The sequence below is a fragment of the Rhinatrema bivittatum genome, chromosome 2 (assembly GCF_901001135.1).
Source record: "Rhinatrema bivittatum chromosome 2, aRhiBiv1.1, whole genome shotgun sequence".
Taxonomy (NCBI): Eukaryota; Metazoa; Chordata; class Amphibia; order Gymnophiona; family Rhinatrematidae; genus Rhinatrema; species Rhinatrema bivittatum.
The window spans coordinates 24093267-24115898 of NC_042616.1; the positions used below are offsets into that span (position 1 = coordinate 24093267).

The 22632-nt window shown below is 46.9% G+C and overlaps 1 long non-coding RNA gene across 1 annotated transcript; it reads right to left on the bottom strand.

The window, feature by feature from the left end:
- Positions 1-5: 5 nt before the first annotated feature.
- LOC115083689 lies at positions 6-20867 on the bottom strand. The gene is made up of 3 exons (XR_003854382.1): positions 20740-20867; positions 3371-3848; positions 6-68 (listed from the first exon to the last, which is right to left on the bottom strand). It is a non-coding gene; the product is annotated as an uncharacterized LOC115083689 (long non-coding RNA).
- Positions 20868-22632: the final 1765 nt, after the last annotated feature.

A 22632-nucleotide genomic window follows, 5' to 3' on the forward strand; every position in this document is an offset into this window, starting at 1 on the left:
CCTTCATCTAAATACCCCCACTCCTCCTGAGAGAAAGAGACAGCGATGTCCTCAAATGTCACCGGCACCTGAAACAGAAACCAGAAACACTCAGGGACACGTGGAGGGGCTCAGCTGGCTTTAATCCCATAACATTTTATCATGGAAGAGGGGACACCAGGACCCCTCATCCCCAGGAACTGCCAGACTTGTTCTCCTGGACTCAGTTTCGTTTCTGGACCTCGAGGTTTACAAGTCTAATCCCAGAGACCCAGAATATCAAACGCCTCTGCCTGGATAAATCAGTGAATAATAAAACCCCAGATCTAACAGAGCATTATCCAGAACATCAGGAACATCTGATTCTGTCACATCAGGAGGGCTCACTGTGCTCTCATCCTCCTGTTTGCTCAGTCCCTAACCTTGGGTCATCTTTCATGCCTCTCCCTCCTTCTGCACATCCAAAACACTGCTAAAGTGAGTCACTTCCTCCTCTGTAACACTGCTAAAATCTATCCCTTCCTCTCTGAGCCAAAACCCTCCTCCCCTCTCTTATCTCCTCCTGCTTAGTCTTCTGTAACTTGCTCTTTGCTGACCTCTCGCTGAATCGTTTTTCTCCCCTGCAATCTCTTCAACATTCAGCTGCAGAACTTCTCTGTCTTTAACCTCGCTATGATCATGTAACCCCTCTTCTCAGGTCGCTACACTGGCTCTCTGTCCACTTCCACCTACAGTTCAAGCTTCTCTCCCTCCCCTACAAATGCACTCAGCAGCTCCTCACTGCCTTTCTTCTCTTCTCTCTCCCTTCCTCGTGAATGCCGTTCCTCTAATCTGTGCCTTTCTCCTCCACCACCTCCTTCCGATTCCCTGCTTTCTGCCTCGCTCTGCCGAGTGCCTGGAAGAGACTTCCTGAGTCCTTGCGTCTTGCTCCCTCTCTGGCCATAAGTGAATCCAGTGTAAAACTCACCTTACTGATGCTGCTTTTAAATCCTAAGTACTCTCTATAATAAAGAAAACTCTGGCAGATCGTGTTCGCTGTGCATGTTTGCCTTATCTAAATTGTAAGCTCCCTGGAGCAGGGACCGTCTCCTATGTGTGTCTGTGCAGCGCTGTGTATGACTGGTAGTGCTTTAAACATGATCAATAGTAGCAGTAGTGCTAATCCTGCCATACGATTAGATATTTCAATGTCTGTATGTGCTTCGCATCGAGATGATTTTTCAAAATTAGGAGACTAACAAAATACAATCAATCAATCAAATAAATAGCAGGGCAGGAAGAGTTTGGGGTCCTGGGCAGTAACTTAGCTCCCATTTCCAGTTATTTCCATGGTTCACATGCAGGATGATTAAGTGATGAATTATATTTAATGTAAAGTTCTGATTTTCTATAGTTTCCACCCCTGTGACTCCCTGCGTAACTTCATAACCTGCACAAATTTGGTGACAGAGAGAGAGGCTCTCTGGGGGTGGGAGGGACATTTTGGGGGCCCTAAAAGCACAAGTGTAAGGTCTGCTATCCCCTAATAACTTTTTTCTTTGATGTCAGAAGGTAATGAGGACTCAGACTGTAGCACTACTATAGCGCTCCTCGACAGGCGCAGTGCTGTACAGAAAGAGAAGAGAGAGTCCCTGCTCAGGAGAGCTTACAATCTAATCAAAATAAATAGACAGGGCAAAAGGGACTTGGGGAATTTATTTTATTAAGAAAATGTTAAAATGAATGAGGCTGTAAGGGGGATAATCAGGGGGCCTGAGGCAGCAGCTCAGGAAGTCTCTTCCAAGCACACGGTGCAGGCAGGAGGAAAGCAGGGAGTCAGGAATTGGGGGTAGAGGAGAAGGACACAGGTAGGAGGGACTTGCATGATGAGGGGAGGGCACGAGGAAATGTACAGGGAGAGATAAGAGAGGAGAGGTACAGGGAGAGATAAGAGAGGAGAGGGAGTGAGGAGCTGCAGAGTGAAGGCTCTTGTAGGTGAGTAAGAGGAGCTTGAACTGTAAGTGGGAATGGATAAGGAGACAATGTAGTGAGGTGAGAAGAGGGGTTATCTGGGTGCAGGGAGCGTGGTAAGAGAAGTCACGCAGCTGAAATTTGGATGGATTGGAGGGGAGGGGAGAGAGAGGGCTCACGGGGAGAGCGGGGAGGAGCAGGCAGCATTGGTGTAAGCAGGAGGAGATGAGAGAGCGGATAAGGGTTCAGAAAGTGATAGAGAGATGGCAGGCGAGGAGGATCCACCAGAAGACATTAAACGTGCAATGAGAGAGGTAAGAAGAGAACCAAGACAGGAGGGAGACCTGAAATCCCAGTGAGGACAGAGCATCAAGGAGGAGATGGTGATCAACAGAGTCAGAGCAGGAGACAGATCAAGGAGGATAAGGACTGAGGGAAGGCCTTTGGGTTTAGCCATGAACAGGTCCTTGGAGACTTTGGCAGGAGCTGTTTCTGGGGAATGTAAAGGACAAAAACCGGACTGGAGTGGATTGGGAATGGCTTGAGATGAAAGAATCAAGGTAGAGGCGGTGAACAGCAAGTTCAAGTAGTTTGGAAGTGAAAGGGAGGAGGGAGGAGGAAGCCGGGACGATATTTGGCAGGACAGGTAAGGAGCAGTGAGGGTTTCTGAGGAGTGGGGAGATCACAGCGCGTTTCAAAGCAGCAGAAACAGTAACAGTGGAAAGTGATAGATTGAGGATGGGACAGATACAGCTCAGGAGCTGGTGGCAATGGGGTTAGAGGAGCAAGTACTGCAGTGGTGGCTAACTCTGGTCCCCGAGAGCCACAAACAGGCCAGGTTTTCAGGATATCCACCATGAATATGCATGAGACAGATCTGCATACAATGGATGCAGTGCATACAAATCTATCCCATGCATATTCATGGTGGATATCCTGAAAACCAGGCCCGTTTGTGGCTCTCCAGGACTGGAATTGGCCACCCCTGAAGTAGTGAGTTTGGAGGAGGAGAGAAGATGGGCAGCCCCCGTCACTGTGACTTCAGTAAAGGAATAGAGGGTGGCGGGGGAAGGGAGGGTGTGTAGAGGTGACCTGGCTGGGAAATCAAGACTAAAAATGACCGAGGTTTAGAAAATCAGTTTTTGGGTTCAACTTCTTATTCCTCAATTTGTGGATCAGCAACAAAAGACAGAAAACCTTTATAAATGTAATGTTCATTAGAAAAGAAATTTGGTTAATTGGAGGAAGAGATTCCTTAGATATTTACAAAGCCTCCCCTAATAATTATTAATCATCTCCCCAGATGAAATATTATCTCTTGGGAAAGTTGATATTTCTAAAACATTTTTCCTTTGGAAACATTTTCTAACTTCTTAATGTTCCTACAGAGTGAAACAAGATCTTGAACGGATGTTGAAGAGTTTGAGAGTAAACGTCCCACCTTGTTCTCCAGCGCCTGCAGCCGCTTAGCATGAGCAGAGATTTCCTTCTCCTGGGTCCCTGAGCGCAGCTCCAGCGAGGAGATTTCCCCCTGAATCCTTTCCAACTTGCTGCTCATTGTCGCTTCCAGCCGCACCAGAACCATCCACAGAGAGCCCAATGTCCTGGGCTGCAGGGGATCCAGAGCCAGCCCTGCCCCCTCCTCTGATCCCCGGGGGCTCTGCCAGAGGCTGCACTGAGGAGGGATCTGGCTCTGGAGAAGGCAGAACTCCCAGTGCCGTCTTCATATCCTTCCTGTCCTGCTCCAGGCGAGGCGTCTGAGCTACAGACTGGGACCTCTGTACCCTCGCAGGTCTGGATCCCATCACTGAAGTCTCAGAGCCAACAAAGCCATCCATCGGTCCAACAGGAACATTCATAAGATACGGGCGAGATTTTCCCTTTCTATTCGATGTACTCGGCATCAGAGACAGGTCAGGCTGAGGACAAGAGAAAGAGAGAATCTGGAGAGTTAACTCCCTCCTGTACCGGGCACTCTGGGAAGTAACACAAAACCCTGCAGAAAACACTCAGCACCTTTGTATCAAACCCATCACATTTAAACAGCGCTAACTCCCAAACCTCACACAGCAACAATCTAATCTATGAAACGGTAACACTGGAACAAAAGAACATAAGACCTGCCATACTGGGTCAGAGCAAAGGTCCATCAAGCCCAGTATCCTGTTTCCAACAGCAGCCAAGCCAGGACACAAGTACCTGGCAGCATCCCAAGGATTAGACAGAGTCCATGCTGCTTATCCCAAGAATAAGCAGGGGATTTCTGCAACTCTCCCTTAATAGTGGTTAATGGACTTTTCTTCCTGGAACTTGTCCAATAAGAAATTACTACTCCCCTGATCATTTCCTTTTCCTTAAGGTGGATAGATGGATTCAGGACCAGTGGGTTACGCACCTCTGCTAGCAGATGGAGACAGCGCAAACTGACGTCACAGGATTTATTCTCCTGCAGTGACCCATGCCTGCCAGTATTGTCTTTAAAAGCAATTGTGGACAGACCAGCAAAAGCCTTGATTAAAGCCCATAATAACCATTTCAATACTCAGCCAACATGAAATAATGAGTTCAGACAAGCAGCACATTAACAACTTACCAGTAATGCCCTGGAACACGCAGCCACTCAGGAGGAGCATCACACAATGAATCGGCAGCCGAGGGCCGGAAACTGAATCCATCTATCCACCTTAAGGAAAAGGAAATTACCAGGTAAGTAGTCATTTCTCATTTCCTAGCACGTGGACAGATGGATGCAGGACCAGTGGGAAGTACCCAAGCTACTCTCGAATAGGGTGGGAGGCTGCTCATGGCCCAGTCAATGCCGCATGTGCAAAGGCTGCATCCTCCCGGGCCTGCACATCAGACAATAATACCTGGAAAAAGTGTGTAAGGAGGACCAAGTTGCAACTCGGCAAATGTCGACAGAGACAACAATCTAACCTCCGCACATGACACCGGCTGAGAAAGCAACGGCTTTTCAGCCTCCACATTCACATCCGTGACCACCTCCTTAATCCAGCGAGCTACTGTAGCCAGCAAAGCTGGTTCACCCTGATTTCCTCCACCAGGAAGGACAAACAGACAATCCATCTTTAGGAAAGGCTTAGAAACCTCCAGATACCACAGGAGATATTCCTCCGCATCTCTTTCCTTATCCAATGACAGCTAGGAAATGGATTGATTCAAGTGAAAATCCGAGACCACTTTAGGTAAGAACAATACGCAGCTGTACCGCTCCTGGAGTCACCCGAAGGAACGGCTCCCGGCAAGACAAGGCTTGCAGCTCGGAAATCCAACACGCACAACTTTATCATCACCAGAAACACCATTTTCAAGGTCAGTAACCGCAAGGAAAGGCTATGCAGCGGTTAAAACATAGGGCCCGCCAAGAAATCCAACACCAGGTTAAAACTCCACAAGGGAGGACGAAGATATTTCACTCCCTTCAAGAAACAGGCCACATGAGGATGAGATGATAAGGATTCACCATTCACCTGTCCCCTGAAACAGGCAAGAGTCACAACTTGTCCCTTCATGGAATTAAGGGCCATTGCTTTATTTAATCCATCCGGCAAAATATTCCAAAATGAGCAGGATCTTAACTGAATGAGGAAGAACACCTCTATGCTCACACCAAGCCTCAAACACTCTCCAAACCTACACATAGGCTAAGTAGGTGGAGAACTTTCGACCTCGAAGCAAGGTAGCAATCACCGCAGTAGAATATCCACGCTTCAACAAGCGAGCCCTCTCAAGGGCCATACCATAAGACAAAATTGAGTTGGATCTTTGTGAAGGACAGACCCCTGCTGCAACAGATTCTTGTGTGGCGGAAGACAAAGGGGGGGTCTCTACCAGGAGTCTTTGTAGATCCGCATATCATGATCTTCTGGGCTAATCCAGTGCCACCAGGAGCACCATCCCCCTATGGCCTTTGATCCTTCAAACTATTCTGCCCAACATGGGCCATGGGGGAAAGGCATACAGCATGTCTTCTGGCCAGACCTGCACGAGAGCATCGATGCCCAAGGACCTCGGATCTCTCCTGTGACTGAAGAATCAAGGATCTTTCACATTGCGAGAAGTCGCTGGCAGGTCCAGAAACGGAAAACCCCAATGATCCAATATCAGCAGAAATACCTCGTCTGACAATGCCCATTCTCCTGAGTCCAGACTCTCCCTGCTGAGAAAGTCTGCTCCTACGTTGTCTTTTCTTGCCATGTGAGAGACCGAGATCACCTGGAGATGCCCTTCTGCCCATTCCATAAGTTGGTCTTCTTCCTGCGACACTTGCTGGCTCTTGGTTCCTCCCTGCCAACTGATATAATCCACTGCCATTGCGTTGTCTGACATTACTCTGACTGCTTGACCCTGCAATCTGCTGCTGAACTGCAAGCATGCCAACTGGACCGCCCAGGCTTCTCGGCAAATGATGCTTCAGCGAGAGTCTTCAGTATTCCAGCTTCCTTGTGCCATTAGTTCCTGACAGTGAGCTCCCCAACCCTGGAGACTTGCATCTGTTCTGAGTACCAACCAGACCTGCAATGCCATGGAAACTCCATTTCTCAGATGATCCGCCTGCAACCACCACTGGAGGTGAGAGCAGATTTCCATTGGCAAATGTATCCGAACCGAGTAATCCTGAGACTGTGGGTTCCAACGAGACAGCAGGGAACACTGAAGAGGAAGCATATGCGCTCTCGCCCACGACACCACTTCCAGGGTTGCCACCCTCAAACCAAGAACCTGTAGATAGGACCACACTGTCGGGCGTATAGTGCTCATCAAAAGACGCACCTGAAACATCAGCTTCTGAATCAGAACCTCTGGCAGGAAAAACTTTGTCTTGACTTCTGTCGAACCAAATACCCAAGTACCCCAACGACTGAGATGGCTGAAGACTGCTCTTGGCTAGGTTCACCACCCAACCGAGCTCCTGCAATAGGGAGATCATCTTGCGGGTCACCAGGGGGTCCCTTCCAGACACTTGGCTCAAATCAGCCAGTCTTCCAAATATGGGTGCACTAGGGTTCCATCCTCTCTCAACTCTGCCACCACCACCACCATAACCTTGGAAAAAGTTCTGGGATTGGTGGCTAGACCTAAAGGCAGAGCCTGAAACTGATAATGGCATCCCAAAACCACCAATCACAGAAAACTTTGGTGCTCCAATCAGATGACAGCATGGAGGAAGGCCTCAACAGATTGACGGAGGTCGAAAATTCCCCCAACTGCACAGCCCTTATCACTGAGCGCAAGATTTCCATGCAAAAACGAGTCACCCACAAATGACGATTGAGGCCTTTTTGAGATCCAGGATGGGACGAAAGGAGCCCGCCTTCTTAGGCACAAGAAAATAAATGTAATAGCGCCCCATACTTTCTTGAGATGTAGGCACTGGAATGACAGCCCTCAGACTGAAGAGCCTTGGCAGCGTAAATTCCACTGCCTGCTTCTTCTGCAGGGAGTGGCAGGGAGACACCATGAACATGTCCCGAGGAACACTGCGAAATTCCAGCACATACCCTCCTCGTATCACCTCCAGGACCCACTGATCCCATGTGATCTCGACCCACCTCTGATAAAAGAGAGATAGGTGTCCCCCGATCTCCTCCTCCTGAAGGTGGGTCGACAAACCTTCATTGGGAGACTCAGGAGGATCCACTCTCCGAGCCCGCCCCTCATTTGGACTGTCTGGGACGAAAGGACTGAGACCTGCCGAAAGGCTGAGTCCTCGGGAAGGTCAAACCCTCTGTAGGTACGAAACCGCTTGGAACCCCTGAGACGATCCCTCATACCAAAGGGGTGCTGCAACTGATTCTTATTTACCCCATTTACTGGCCAATGTCTCCACCTCGCTCCCAAACAAGAGCGAGCCTTTAAAATGCATCTTCGTAAGATTAGCTTTGGAAGTTACATCAGCTGACCAATTTCGCAGCCATAATCGACGCCTGGCTGCTATTACTGAAGCCACTCCTCTGGCCGACGTACGGATCATATCACAGCTCGCATCTGCTAAAAAGGCGGCAGCAGGTTCCATAATTGCTCTGGAGCTCAGTCCAGAGTCATCAACCTCTGAGAGAGAAGCAGACAAGAGCGAGCTACCAGGGAACAACAGGAAGCTGTGCGCAAGGTCATTGCCACTCTTCAGATGCTTGCGTAAGGGTGGCCTCGATCTTGCTCTCATGCACATCCTCCAAGGCTGCTCCTCCCTCCATGGGGATAGTCATCCGCTTAGAGACGGCACAGACGAGTGCATCCACTTTGGGAAAATGAAGACGCTCTCTCACCACTGGATCCAGGGGCTACAGGCTTTCCAACGTCCGACCCCCGTTTGAAATTTGCCTCCAGGCCGTCCCACTCAAGATCAATCAATTCTTGAATGGCCTCCATCACAGGGAAAAACACGAGGCTTCACACAAGGAAACCAAAATGGGATTTTTCTTTGGCTCAGACATGGAATTTGCCCCAGGCATTCCCAGCATCTTCAGAAATCAGGGCCGGCAGTTCATCTTTGTGAAAGAACCGCAACACAGTCCTATATGGATCCAGTCCCGGGGGAATTTCCCCATCTTCCAGAGAGTCAGGATCTGCCTCATCATCAGTGCCATCCGGATTCCTGTGGGGAACACCCGCAGCTAACAGAGGTGTGTGTCAGCGCTTAAACGTTGTACCAGAGGAGGGAGAGGCCACTGCCTGAGGATCTGACCTGACAGGATTGGACGGGGCGGAGGACTGCGCCTGAAGAAAGGATTGCAATCCTTGAAAAAATTCTACCCAAGAAAAGGCAGAAGGATCCATGCCAAACCCCAAAGGCATTTGTGCGGATCCCACTGAGCCGCCGTCCCTTGCGGAGGAACCAGTCAAGGGAGCTCCAAGGTCAGGTGTTCCTCCGGACAAGTCCTTACCCAGGCCATCATCAGGCTGGGAAGAACCAGGCTTAGCAAAATCACAGGAAGATAATTCTCCCTGAGCCTCTAAGCTGCGTTGACACATTAGAGGGCACTCCAGGCTGAGATGCCTGAATATGACAGGAAGCACAGAGAGAAAGGCGCTTAGGTTTCTTGGACACCGGCGCAATAGTCCATCAGTACACTTAACAGGCGACTGAAGATGTGCGTCCAGCCGATTCTCGCGGAAAAAATTTAAGTGCACAAAAGTTAGGCATCTCAAGTCTATACGCAGCAAAACTAAGCGCACTGTCACCGCTCCAAACCTTGGTGCATAACCGTTGTTAGATCGTGCACACAGGCAGCGCACCCAAAAGAAACTGGGCGCATGATTCAGACCCACAGCCGGATGCACTGCGCACACCGACGGTCCTGTAGAGGGCAGACGAACGTGCAGAAAAGCGTGCAAAAACGCCACCGCAGCCTACCACACGGTGCACAGGAAAAAGCCTAACAGCGGGGCCTAGCCCACCAGGGCTGCTCAACCTGCCAGGCTGCCCAGTTCCCTTAACCCCCACGGGTGCAGGAACGAATGTCGGAACAGCGCGCCGAGCACAGAGATCGGAGGAAGTCCTACACAATCCCTCTACTCTGTCTCCGACTTTCTTTTTTTTTTTTAAACTTATCTGAGCTCAGCCCTTCCCAGCCGAGTACAGACACGGTCTCCGGCTGCTGGGGAGAGGGTATTTGCGGTCACCACTGCGCTCGGCTTCCTTTAAGCTGTACAATCAGCTAAGTCCATGCCAGCTGAAAAACCAACTACCGGACCAAGCCCCACATCTGAAGGACCACAGAAATCACCTCAGGAATTCTCAACTGAGAGAGGGACCATCTGGTATCACCGCAGGAGAGAAGAAAATTGGTTCTTACCTGCTAATTTTCATTCCTGTAGTACCACGGATCATCCAGACTCCTCAGTTTTGCCTCCCCAACAGCAGATGGAGACAGAGAAGTTTTGACAGACTCTGCCCTATATCCTGAAGTGCCACCTACAGTCTGTCAGTATTTAACTGTATCAAATGAACAGCCCCACTGGAAACCAGGGAGGGGGGAAGAAACCGGTAGTTAACCCACTCACGGACTCTAAGATAAACAGAACCCGTGAGCATATAAATAAGACTAATTCTGCAGAAAAATTATCTTAAATAGTGAACGAGCGGACTCTCCAACATCCAAATACTGAAAAACGGCGGGACTCTGGACTGATCCGTGCTACTACAGGAACGAAAATTAGAAGGTAAGAACCAATTTTCTTTTTCCTGCATGTACCTGGATCAGTCTAGACTCCTGGGATGTACCAGAGCTCTTCCGGTTAGGGTGGGACCCTGAGAGTCCCGCTCGGATCACAGCTTCACCAAACCCCCAGAGTCTGGGGCTCAGACATCCAACCGGTAATGCCTCACAAAGGTGTGCAACGACGTCCATGTAGCCGCCCTACAAATCTCTTGCGGCGAAACTTGCTGACATTCCGCCCACAAAGTTGCCTGCGAACAGGTGGAATGTGCTCAAAGCCCAACCAGGTGCGTTCGGCCTTGAAGCAGATACGCCAAAGCAATAGCCTCCTTCAACCAGCGAGCAACCGTAGCCCTGGACACCTTGTGCCCCCGGTTGTGACCACTGCACAACACAAAAAGATGATCCAACACACGGAAACTATTAGTAACCTCCAAATAATGCAAGAAAATGTGACGCACGTCCAGCTTCCTCAGATCTCTCGACTGGGGATCGACACGATGCAGGTCAGTAAAAGACGGGAGCTCCACCGACTGATTCAAATGAAATGAGGATACAACTTTGGAAGAAAGGATGGAACCGTTTGTAGTGCAACTCCCGTGTCCGTAATCCTCAAGAAGGCTTCCCTGCAGGATAACGCCTGAAGCTCCGACACTCGACGAGCTGAGGAAATAGCCACAAGAAAAACAGTCTTTAATGTAAGATCTTTTAGCGTCGCCATCTTCATTGGTTCAAAAGGAGCCCCACACAGAGCCTTGAGAACCAAAGTTCAAGATCCACGATGGACCTGACCGGCGGACGTAAATGTTTTGCCCCTCGGAGAAAATGTGCGACATCTGGATGCGCACCCAACGGTGCACCACCAACTTTACCGCGGATGCAACCGAGAGCCGCCACCTGCACCCGTAACGAACTGCATGAAAGGCCGTTCGCGAGCCCTGCCTGTAAGAAGGACAAAATATGTGAAACCGAGGCAGCAGTAGGAGCCACCCCCTGATCCATACACCACAACTCAAAAATCCCCCAAACCCTGGCATAGGCCAGGGAAGTAGAGGGCTTCCTAGACTGCAAGAGGGTAGCCACAACTGCATCCAAGTAGCCCTTGCTCTTTAAACACTACCTTTCAAAAGCGATCTGCCTCTTCTAAACAAACGGGCCCCTGCCGACTAGATCTGCAAACCATGGACGCCTCGGCCATTCTGGAGCTACCAAAATCACCTCCGACGGGTGAGATTCTATGCGCCGCAGCACCTTCCTGATCAGAGGCCATGGAGGAAACATGTACAGAAGAACATTCTTTGGCCAGGCGAGAACCAGAGCGTCCACGCCCTCCGCTCCTGACTCGCGGTGATGATTGAAGAAATGATGAGCCTTGGCATTGCGAAACGTCGCAGATGAAGTCAAATGCCTCCAGCGAGAGCTCCCACTCCCCAGGATCGTGGCAATTGCGACTGAGAAAGTTGGCCTGAACATTGTCGACCCCGGCAATATGAGAGGCTGCAATGCTGACCAAATGCGTTTCTGCCCAGCTCATCAATTGTTGCGCTTCACTCGCCACCAGTCGGCTCTTGGTTCCTCCTTGTCAATTGATATAAACCACTATAGTCGCATTGTCGGAGAGAATCCTGACCATCTTCGCTTGCAGACTTGGTCGAACGGCATGCAGAGCTAATCGCACTGCTCTGGTCTTGAGACGATTGATCAACCACTGGGACTCCTCCCTCGACCACTGGCCCTGTACTGACTTCTCCCGACACACCACTCCCCAAACGGAGAGACTGGCATCCGTGGTGACCACTGTCCAATCTAGGTTCTCCAGTGATACTCCATGGCTCAAGTTGTCCAGGTTGAGCCACCAATCTAGACTGGAACAAGCAGACTCTGTAAGAGGCAGAGGAAGATGAAATTGCTCCGACACCGGGCTCCAACGGGAAAGTAATGCGGACTGCAGAGGTCTCATATGAGCAAAGGCCCAGGGAACCAACTCGAGGGTGGACGTCATCGATCCAAGGACTCGCAAATAATCCCTGACTCTGGAAGGATGCTTGGATAACAAATCCCGAACCTGTTCCTGCAGCTTGAGGATGCGGTCCCCAGTGAGAAAGACTCGGCCTTGCTGTATGTTGAACCATGCTCCCAGAAATTCCAAGGACTGAGAGGAAACCAGGTGACTCTTGGCGAAGTTGGTCACCCATCCGAGTGATTCCAACAGCTGAAGCACCTGCTGAACCGCCGAGTGGCAAGGCAATTCCGACTTCGCCTGAATGAGCCAATTGTCCAGATACGGATGAAGGAAAAAAACCTTCCTTCCGGAGCTGTGCCGCCACCACAATCATTTCTTTGGTAAAAGTCCTGGGTGTCGTGGAGAGGCCGAATGGCAGGGCACAAAACTGAAAATGGTGGCCTAGGTTGGCAAACCTCAGGAATTTCTGGTGGTCGGACCGGATGCCGATGTGCAGGTACGCTTCTGTGAGATCTAGAGATGCCAAGAACTCTCCTTTTCTCACCGACGCAATGACGGACCTCAGAGTTTCCATGCAAAACCGTGGAATCCGGAGGCATTTGTTTACTCTTTTTATTTTTATTTATTTATTTTTTAATTTATACTTTATTAAATTTTTCAAATTTCAATAAGATATCACAGTACTATAGTAATATAACAGGTAATCCATTTAACAAAAATCATTATAATAGCTTCTGCATACTTAAGAAAGAAAATATAATACTAGCAATTACAGAGCTGGCTGAAAAGAAAGACAGAGCAGTCTGAAGACATTTTATATATTTAAAAAAGTGTCTAAACCATATTCTTATAATCTCTTATCCCTTAAATAACCAAAAGGGAAATATGAGATTAGGAGTCAAGGTATGTGCGTAAATGATCAGGATTTTGAAAAACATATCTTGAATTCTGGTATACTAGAATACATTTACAAGGAAATCTTAAGATAAATTTGGCACCACGTTGAATTGCTTTATCTCGCATAGTAAGAAATTGCTTCCTCCTCAACTGCGTATTTACAGAAACATCAGGAAATATTCAAATTGAATAACCATTAAATTTTAGGTTCTGGTACCTAAAATATAACCTAAGAATTGCATCCCTTTGAGAAATATCAGAAAATTGAACCAGTAACGTTGCTCGGGTCTTTATTTCCATTTCTGATGATTTCTCTAATAAATCAGAAAGATTTATATCTTCATTTTGTTCATCTTGATTTAGATTTTGTTGTTGTTCTAATCTCCCAGAATTTTGAGTAATATAATATATCCTTGCTATTCCTGGAAGGGTAGCATCAGTATATTTTACGATATTTATAAGATAACTCCTAAATAATTCTCTTGGGGAAAGCAAATGGGTTTTGGGAAAATTTAAGACCCGCAAATTAACCCTCCTAATCTGATTTTCAAATTGTTCTAACTTATCAGATTGTATCTTCTCTGATTTAACTAAGTTAAATTGAACCTTCTCCATCTCTTCGGTTTTCTTTTCCAAATTATTTACTGACGTACCTAATGTATCAGCTTTCAACTGTAATGCCTTATTATTTTCCAATCCTTCCTGCACTACTTTAGCTAAGTTGTTTATTTATTTTTGCATAGGTAGAATCATCGTTCCTATCTCTTCCAATGTAAACTTAGTTGGTACTATTAAAGGAATATCTATCAATGCACTTCCCTGACTTCCTGCCATCTCCTTCACCTTTGGTTTCACTACCGTACTGTATTCCTCCCTCTGTTCTATTAAATCTTGATACCTAGGGGTTGGTAGAGGGGAGTCTACATTTTTTCCCCCCACTTGGTCCATAGATGGAATAGAGACCAAGTTCAGATTTAAATTCAAGTTCAAATTGGAGTCCTCGAACAATAATTCTCGTCTAATTTGTCCAGTAGGTGGTTCTGGTGTTATAGGGGCACCAGGGCTCAAGGATGTTACATGGGTCAGGGAGTTAGACCCCTGCTCTTGGGCCAACACTCCAGCGACCTCGCCACCTGGTGAATGAACAATGGCTTTAGAAAAGAGATCCTGAATGCGGGGCTGATTTTCTAAGGAAACAGGTGTAGAAGTTGATATTTTCCCCTTCCTCTTAGTGTGTGGCATTACCAAGAGGGGGGACAAACCACACAAAACAGTAACTTATATACCTAGTAAACTTTAAAGATCTCTTTAAGAGACTATTCACTATTCAGTCCAGTTCCGCTTGACAGCTGTTTCTATATTCAAAAATGAAACGAAACCAATGTCCGGCAAGTCCGACTATGCCGGCTTTGGCGACGCGCCGTCCAGACGCCTCAGATATTGGCGTCTGAAGGCTCCTCCCTCCGACGTCAGAGCCCGGAAGAGGTAGGTGGTATCAGTCACTGGGGGGGGCTAGCCGGCACAATGTAGAGACACAGCAATGTTCGCAAAAGGATAGCCAGCACTCACCCCGGACACCTCAGAAACAGCTGCTTGTTTACTCTTTTTAAATCGAGAATGGGCCGGAAGGCGCTCTCTTTCTTTGGAATAATGGCCCCTTCGCTGTTCCACGAGAGGAACCTTTACAGTTGCCCCGAGTTTGAGGAGACAGTGCAATATGTCCTTTACCGCCCAGCGCTTCTCGACGTACAAGCAGGGGGAAGACGAGGAAACGATCTCAGAGGTGTTGAGCAAAATCTAATGCAGAGCTTTATCACATTGAGGACCCACTGGTCGGAAGTTAGAGTGGCCCATTCCTCATAAAATCGAGACAGTCTGCCTCCCACCACTGGAGCAGAGGAATGGACCAGCCTCACATCATTGGGAGGACTTGACACCACTGGCGGACTGAGGAGCTCCTGGTCTGCTGAAGCGCCGGCCTCGAAAGGACTGGGACCAGGACAATTGTCTTCCTGATGGCTGTCAAAAGGAAGATCCGGATGACAAGGATGAACGGAATCTCCAATTTCCCCGTAGCTGCGAGCGAGACGGAAAAGAGCCCCTCAATCTTGGCCTATCCTCTGGTAGACGGTGTACCTTGTTCTCTCCCAAGGATTGAATCAGTTCCTCCAGGTCTTTCCCAAAAATAAGTTTTCCTTTGAAGGGCAAAGAACCCAGTTGAGCTTTGGAGGAAACATCCGCTGACCAATTTCGCAACCAGAGAAGCCCGTGGGCCGAAACCGCTGAAGCCATAGACTTGGCTGAAGTACGCAAAAGATCATAAAGATTATCTGCACTATAAGCGACTGCCGCCTCGAGATGTCCCGCTTGCACCGCTTCGTCCTCAGTTAGGGCGGTGCTATTTTGCAGCTGCTGAACCCAGCGAAGACCTGCTCTCAAGGAGAAACTACTGCACATGGCAGCTCGAACACCCAACACAGACACCTCAAATATCTTTTTAAGCTGCACCTCCAGCTTCCGATCCTGGAAATCTTTGAGCACCATCGCCCCCGTCACAGGGATAGTGGTCTTTCTTGTGACAGCCGATACCGCTGCATCCACTTTAGGGACATGGAGAAGGTCTAAGGCTTCCTCTGGTAAGGGATACAACTTGTCCATTGCCTGATCTTCAAACCCAGGTCAGGAGTATCCCACTCTTGGAACAACAAATCCGTAACAGAGAGATGAAAAGGGAATGATTTGGTTGGACCACGCAGGCCCACCATGATGGGATCCACAGAACCCATCTGAGAATCCTCCTTAAGGGTTTCAATTCCCAATTCTTCCAGAATGGCCGGAATTAATGGGCCCAACTCATCCCTGAGAAACAGGCAGACCACCTCTGGGTCATCTCCCTCAACAATTTGAGAACCTCCATGATTTGTAGGTAGATCCTGGTCCTCCTCCGGCTGCTTCCCCTGATGAGATGCCCCACTAGGCTCTTGAGCGCCCTGCTCCGAATCCTCGGAGGACGAATCATCCCACGGATAGGGGGATAAAGTCCGTAGTGGTCTCTTGGATTTTGGAGCCGCCGTAGGCCAGGACCTCTTGCCTTATGGCTTCCTGGACCACTGGGCCCCACATACCTTGGAACCCTCTCCAAAGCGCCTCCGAGCTGCCCTTCTGGCCTTATGCAGCAACAATACAAAATCTGAAGAGAAGGAATCAGAGGAGGAGTCTGAAGCCCTCTCGGGGCTCTCCTCCGTCGGGCCAGGAGATTTGTTTGATTGACAGCCCCCTCGAGGGCCATAGGATGCGGGGAAAGAGGAGGAATGGAAATCTCTCCCCCCCCTTCCAGGAATGGTGCCGGCATGCAAAAAGTGCAAAAAGAACGGATCCTGTCTGTCTCGGGGTGAGTGAGCCGGGCTCCCCGGTATCACCCCCGCGCTGTAAGGCAGGGTTCTCAACCCCTAACAGCGGAGCCTCGATTCCAGGGAAGATGGTCCCCTCAGGACCTGCCGTCCCCTGGAAGGCTAAAAGGAAAAAGCTCCTACCGACTGACAAAGAGCATCCCCCTTTTTGTTTTTAAAGAAATACTAACACCACCACTACACTAAAAGATTAAAGCCAAAACCCCTTGAAAAACACTTAGGTATCTTTTTTTTTTTTTTTTAACTAGCTACAGACTGTAGGATTTTGCACCTCCACCATCTCCTGGAGACAGAGAAATGCTGACTGACTGTAGGTGGCACCTCAGAATATAAGGCAGAGTCGGTCAAAACGTCTCTGTCTCCATCTGCTGGTGGGGAGGCAAAACCTAGGAGTCTGGACTGATCTGTGTACGTACAGGGAATGGGGATTTTTCTTTTCTTTCTAAAATTCTCCTTCTAAAATCCGAAGCAATCCCCAGTAGGGAGATGCATGTCCACCATCTGCTGGAGACGGAGAATTCCTGCAGGCTGGAGTTACTATGGGAGTATATATATACTGTGACGTCAGCTTGCTCCGTCTCCATCTGCTGGCAGAGGTGCATAACACACTGGTCCTGAATCCATCAATCCACATGCTAGGATAACCTTTTTTTAAATGCAGCTTTCACCACATCCTCCGGCAACATTTTTCAGAGCTTAATTATCTGTTGAGTAAAAATATTTTTTCCCTTATTAGTTTTAAATGTAATACCTAGTAACTTCATTGTGTGCCCCTGGTCTTTGTACTTTTTGAAAGAACAAACAACTGATTAAACGTTTACTCGTTCCACCCCACTTATTATTTTATAGACCTCTATCATATCTCCCCTCAGCCAGCTCTTTTCCAAGCTGAAGATTCCTAACCTTTTCAGCCTTTCTTCATACGAGAATTGTTCCATCCCCTTTATCATTCTGATCACCCTTCTCTGTACCTTTTCTAATTCTGCTATATCTTTTTGAGACATGGTGAACAGAACTCACAAAATACTCATGATGAGATCACACCTTGCAGTGACAGAGAGGCATTATGATATTCTCTGTTTTATTCTCCATTCCTTTCCTAATAATCCCTAGCATTCTAGTTGCTTTCATGGCTGCTGCTGCACACTGAGCAGAAGATTTCAATGTATTTTAACCACCACCTAGATCCTTTTCCTTAATGGTGAGTCCTAATGTGGAAGCTTGCATTGTGTAGCTATAATTCGGGTTACTCTTCCCTATGTGCATCACTTTGCACTTGTTCACATTAATTTGCCATTTGTATGCCCAGTCTCTCAGTTTTGCAGTGTCCTCTTGCAATTTCTCACGATCCTCTTGTGATTTAACAACTTTGATTAATTGTGTGTAATTAGCAAGTTTGATCACCTCACTTACTGTTCCCATTTCCAGGTTGTTTATAAATATATTAAAAAGCAGTGATCCCAGAACAGATCCCTGGGGCCCTCCACTATTCACCTTTTTCCATTGGTAGAATTTACCATTTAGCCCTACGCTCCTTTTTCTATCTTTTAATCAGTTGGCAATCCACAATAGGATACTGCCCCCATCCCATGGCTTTTTAAATTTCCTAAGAAGTCTCTTGTGAGGGACTTTCATCAAATGCTTTCTGGAAATCCAGGTAATTATATCAACTGGCTCACATTTATCCACGTGTTTGTTTACGCTCTCAGCAAAATGTAACTAATTTGTGAGGAAAGACTTCCCTTTGCTAAATCCATGTTCGCTTTATCCCATTAAATTATACTTCTCTATTTGTTCAGCAATTCTATTCTCTTTGATAGTTTCTACCATTTTGCCTGGCACAGACATCAGACTCACAGGTCTGTAGTTTCCTGAATCACCTTTTGATCCCTTTTTAAAAATTGGTGTTACATTGGCAACCCTCCAGTCGTCAGGTACCATAGACTTATGAAGGTTCCGCATCTTAGTACTAACAGTTAAATTTGTGATTATTTATTATTTAAGAGTTTTTATATACTGTCATTAAGTTATTCATCATCACAACAGTTTACAATAGGGCATCAGTAAAAAATATGGGTCTTACATTACATAGGTGGTGCCAATAGTATTCAGTAACAATAAGGCGTTTATTAGGGGAATTAAGTGTATCATAGCAATATTTTATTTATTTATTTATTTAGAATTTTTATATACCGAAATTCTTGTTGGGAAACAAATCAGTCCGGTTTACAGGTAACAACAATAATGCCGCGGGACGGGAAACAGTGCCCCTGGCTTTACAAGAAACATATTAAACAAGGCTTTACATAACATAATGAATAGTAACGATTCAAGGAAACTTCATAAGGTAACTTCTCTGGGTTAGGGACAAACTGGATGGTTTTAGATAAAGATGAACTAAGTCTGGTTAAATTATAACTTGGTTAGATTTCCCTGAAGTGTACACAATAAATACAATATAAAAATAATTTCAATTCCAATTTTTACTTTAACTACTTAAATGAGGTAAAAAATATACAATAACATATAACGGATAAATAAAGAGGCGAAGGCAGTTTGTGTAACGAAGTCTTTTGGGTGGTGAAGTCTGGAAACACAAGTGATCCAGCTATCATATGTCCTGAAGGTTGCCTACATATGTCCTACATATGTATATGTTGCCTACATATGTATATGTATATACATATGTATATGTTGCCTACATATGTCCTGAATATGTCCTGAAGGTTGCCTACAGTTAAAAAAAAAATGTTGAAATAATTCAGTAAGGATTTATAAAATTAGGCATTCGGTGCTTTATGCCGCATAACTTTACCTGCTTCATTTCAATCTTATGTTCCGCATATATTCATGTTTAATATGTTTATCTGCAGTTCGATGTATTAAGAACTTTACATCAGTGAGTTACCTGTTTGTATCTTACAGATTGTAATTTTCTTATGTTTATGTTATAACTGTAAACCGTTGTGAAGGAGTGCACCAAACAATGGTATATAAAAATCTACAAATAAATAAATTTCCTAGAGTAGGTCCGCAATTTCATTTCTTTCAGCATTCTAGGATGTTTACTGTCTGGTCCAGGTGATTTCCTACTCTTTAGTTTGTCAATTAGCCCTAATACATCTTCCAGGTTCACTGAGATTTGTTTAAGTGCTTTTGGATCACACTTTGAATATCATTTCTGGCATGGGTATATGTCTTACATCTTCCTCTGTGAATACCGAAGCAAAGAATTCATTTAGTCTCTGCTATGGCTTTGTCATCCTTAAGTTCCCCTTTTACCTCTTGATCATCTAATAGTTCAACTGACTCACTCACGGGCTTTTTACCCTGAATGTAACAAACATTTTTTTATTATGCACTAAAGCAGCTATACAATGAGCTTTTTGTCAAATGTGAATTATTTATTTATTTATTTATTTAATATATATTTCTATACCGGACTTCACGAATACAATTCACATCAGGCCGGTTTACATGGAACTTAGGGGAAAAAAACAAGAGTAACCAAAAAACAAGAAGGCTGAATCAAGCAAAGTTACATAAAACAAGGGCAAAGAACTTGGGGGCTAAAGTAGCCAGGAAGAAAGGTAGAGCGGAAATTAGCAACAAATAAATAATATATAACTGGTTATGAGATTAGAAATTATCTCATTCCTTAAGCTGAGTCCGAAGTGTCATTTTGACTAGGGGAAGGCTTGGAGGAAAAGCCACGTCTTCAGTGGCTTTTCAGAATTAGAAATGTTTTTTAAATGTATAAAAATATCTATTGTAAAACAAAACAAGCAGGACTGGTACAGATTCTTACACAAAGATTACACATTAGGTGAATCCCTCACCTGAGTCACACATGGAATATACAGACAGACCCTCACCAAACAAGGATATCAAAATTGAAAAAAGTAATAAAAACTACAAATTAATAACATTAAAGTAAAATTACAGGTTACAGAGAGTACAAAGGACAAGTAAAATTGTGAGCTTTGAGAGGAGCCTCTGGTGGGCTAACTCCCCTCTTCTCTCTTTCCCGGGGTGGTGCTTAGCCCCTCACTCAGCTCCTATTCAAGCCACCTGGTCTTGTGGGGATTTTTCTTGGCAAAGCTTTTACCCCTAAATCCTAAAATTTAATGCTCAGGTTTTTAGAATCCAAATGTATGGGAAACCTCAGGGCTGCAATCAGAGCAGCTCATAAGGATGTTTGCATTCAGGGATTTAAAGACCTGAGCCCGCTTTGCTTTCCCTCCCCTGCCCCCTGTGCAGAGCCCCCTGCCTGGAGCTGCTCCCCCTCAGCGCTGCTGCTTCTGCTAGAAAATGTCACAGGGACACCGGGAAGAGAACAGGCTGGAAAGGCACCGCTTACCCTCCGGGGCTGAGCTTCACTGCAATCGCTTATTTCTGGTTAAGAAAAGTAAATTGCTGGGTTCTGAGCACGAGGCAGGGGAGAGATCTCCGTCTTCCACCTTCTGCAGGCTGCAGCCACCGTCCCCTTCTAGTGACCTCATCCTCTTGCCACTTCTGATTGGCTGCTGCGCCGATGCCTCATCAAACTGAGACTGCTGGCAGGGCTGCTGCTTCAAGTGCGTCATCACTCTGCGACTGCTGGTGGGACTATGCGGCAAAGAAAAAAGGAGCCGATGCAATAATCTGAGCGTTAAAAAACTGTGCGTGGATTTTCAGCGCACATTTTTAACGCTCAGATTACTTTTTTTTTTTTTAATTCCCGATACAATAAGCTAATAATGCATCGGGAGTTAAAAACACCGAGCGCACATTTTAACGCAGAGCAGCAGCCGAGGAGGGGAAGAAGAGGGAGGCACAATCGAGATGGGGAAGGGGAGGTGGTGGGCCAGCCCGGGGCCCCCGCTGCGGGACGGGCGCATTAAGGCGAGAGCGGCGGAGGGTTCTCGGGTTTGGGCTGCAGGTGTTGCACGAGGCTGTTCCTTTATTCCGCTTTGTGCCTCCTGCCCCGGAGAGCTTGCCGTACCTGCGTTTCACAAGGCCTTTTCTATAAGTGTGGCCTATGTAATGGTAACCGCACCGGATAGCCAGGTACGTCTGACGGATCCGGCTATCTGGCAGCGCTTACCGCTGCCCAATAGACGGATAAATCGGTACTTATCCGCTTAGGTGGCGGCAGCGATTGTCGCCACTTAGCAACCTGGATATTTTTTTCCCTTTTTAATTATCTTTTCTATAGCATTGGAAACAACTCCAGCCTTGACCTCGGCGTTATGTTTCCAGCCCTAAAGGAGATGTGCTAGGAGGTAATACTTAATGCAGTCATTTGCATGGGATTTCCATGCCAGGGCGCTAAGTATTACTCTCCTTGAAGTATGCACATTTTCTGCATGCAGAACTCTTTCCTTCATCGGGAGTAAGTTTTGCCTGCAGAAAAGGCACTCCCAAGTGTGGGTAAAACCGTGCATTCATCTGAACGCACTTTATTGTATCAGCTTGCGAGGGGGGAAGTAGCAGGCCGAGGAGGAGGAAGAGGGCAGCACCACTAAAGAAAGGTGGCCCAGGGACTCTGCAGAGGGACGGGTGCAGTAAGGAGAGTGTGGGGGAGGGTTCTTAAGAATTCGGCTGGAGCTGTGCTGCTCCTGACCTCAGTTACTGCAGGCATTTTATGGGGCCCTGCCTTTATTCCATTTTGCTCCACCTTCCCCAGAGAGCTTGCAGTGCCAGCATTTCACGAGGTCATTCCTTTGTTTTGCTTTGCTCCACCCCTGCCCTGGAGAGCTTACAGTGTTGGGCCATTTCTACAAGTAGCAGTGATGGAGTGGTGACCCCGACAGATAGTTGGATAAATACCGGATCCTAAGGAAAAATTCAGAGCAAACATTATCAGGCATTTAATCTAGAATGCAGGGGTGGCAAGAGGTGGCTAATGAAATTGCCTTGTCACCCCCAAGAAATACAGGAATTGGGAGAAGAAAACAATAAGGAGGTGAGGAGATCTGATTCCTGTTGTAACCGTCTCTTTTTAGTCAGTAAGGAGGTCCAGACAACTGATCCGTAAAGATAGACTTTTATTGCCAGCAAGATGCAGCTAAGACAAAGGCTCAGTACAACTGCATGCCCCTCCCCTCCAGGAGCAGACTCTTATGCACTTTACAGTTCTTATCTTTTACACATGCGTTCTAAGCATTGCTGAGCAAGCATATTCCGGCTGAAGGGGCTACTGACCCCCTCCCTAGACACCCTGGAACTTTCGTGAAACTTCTCCCATGTTCTGCAGTGAAAGCTTATCAGA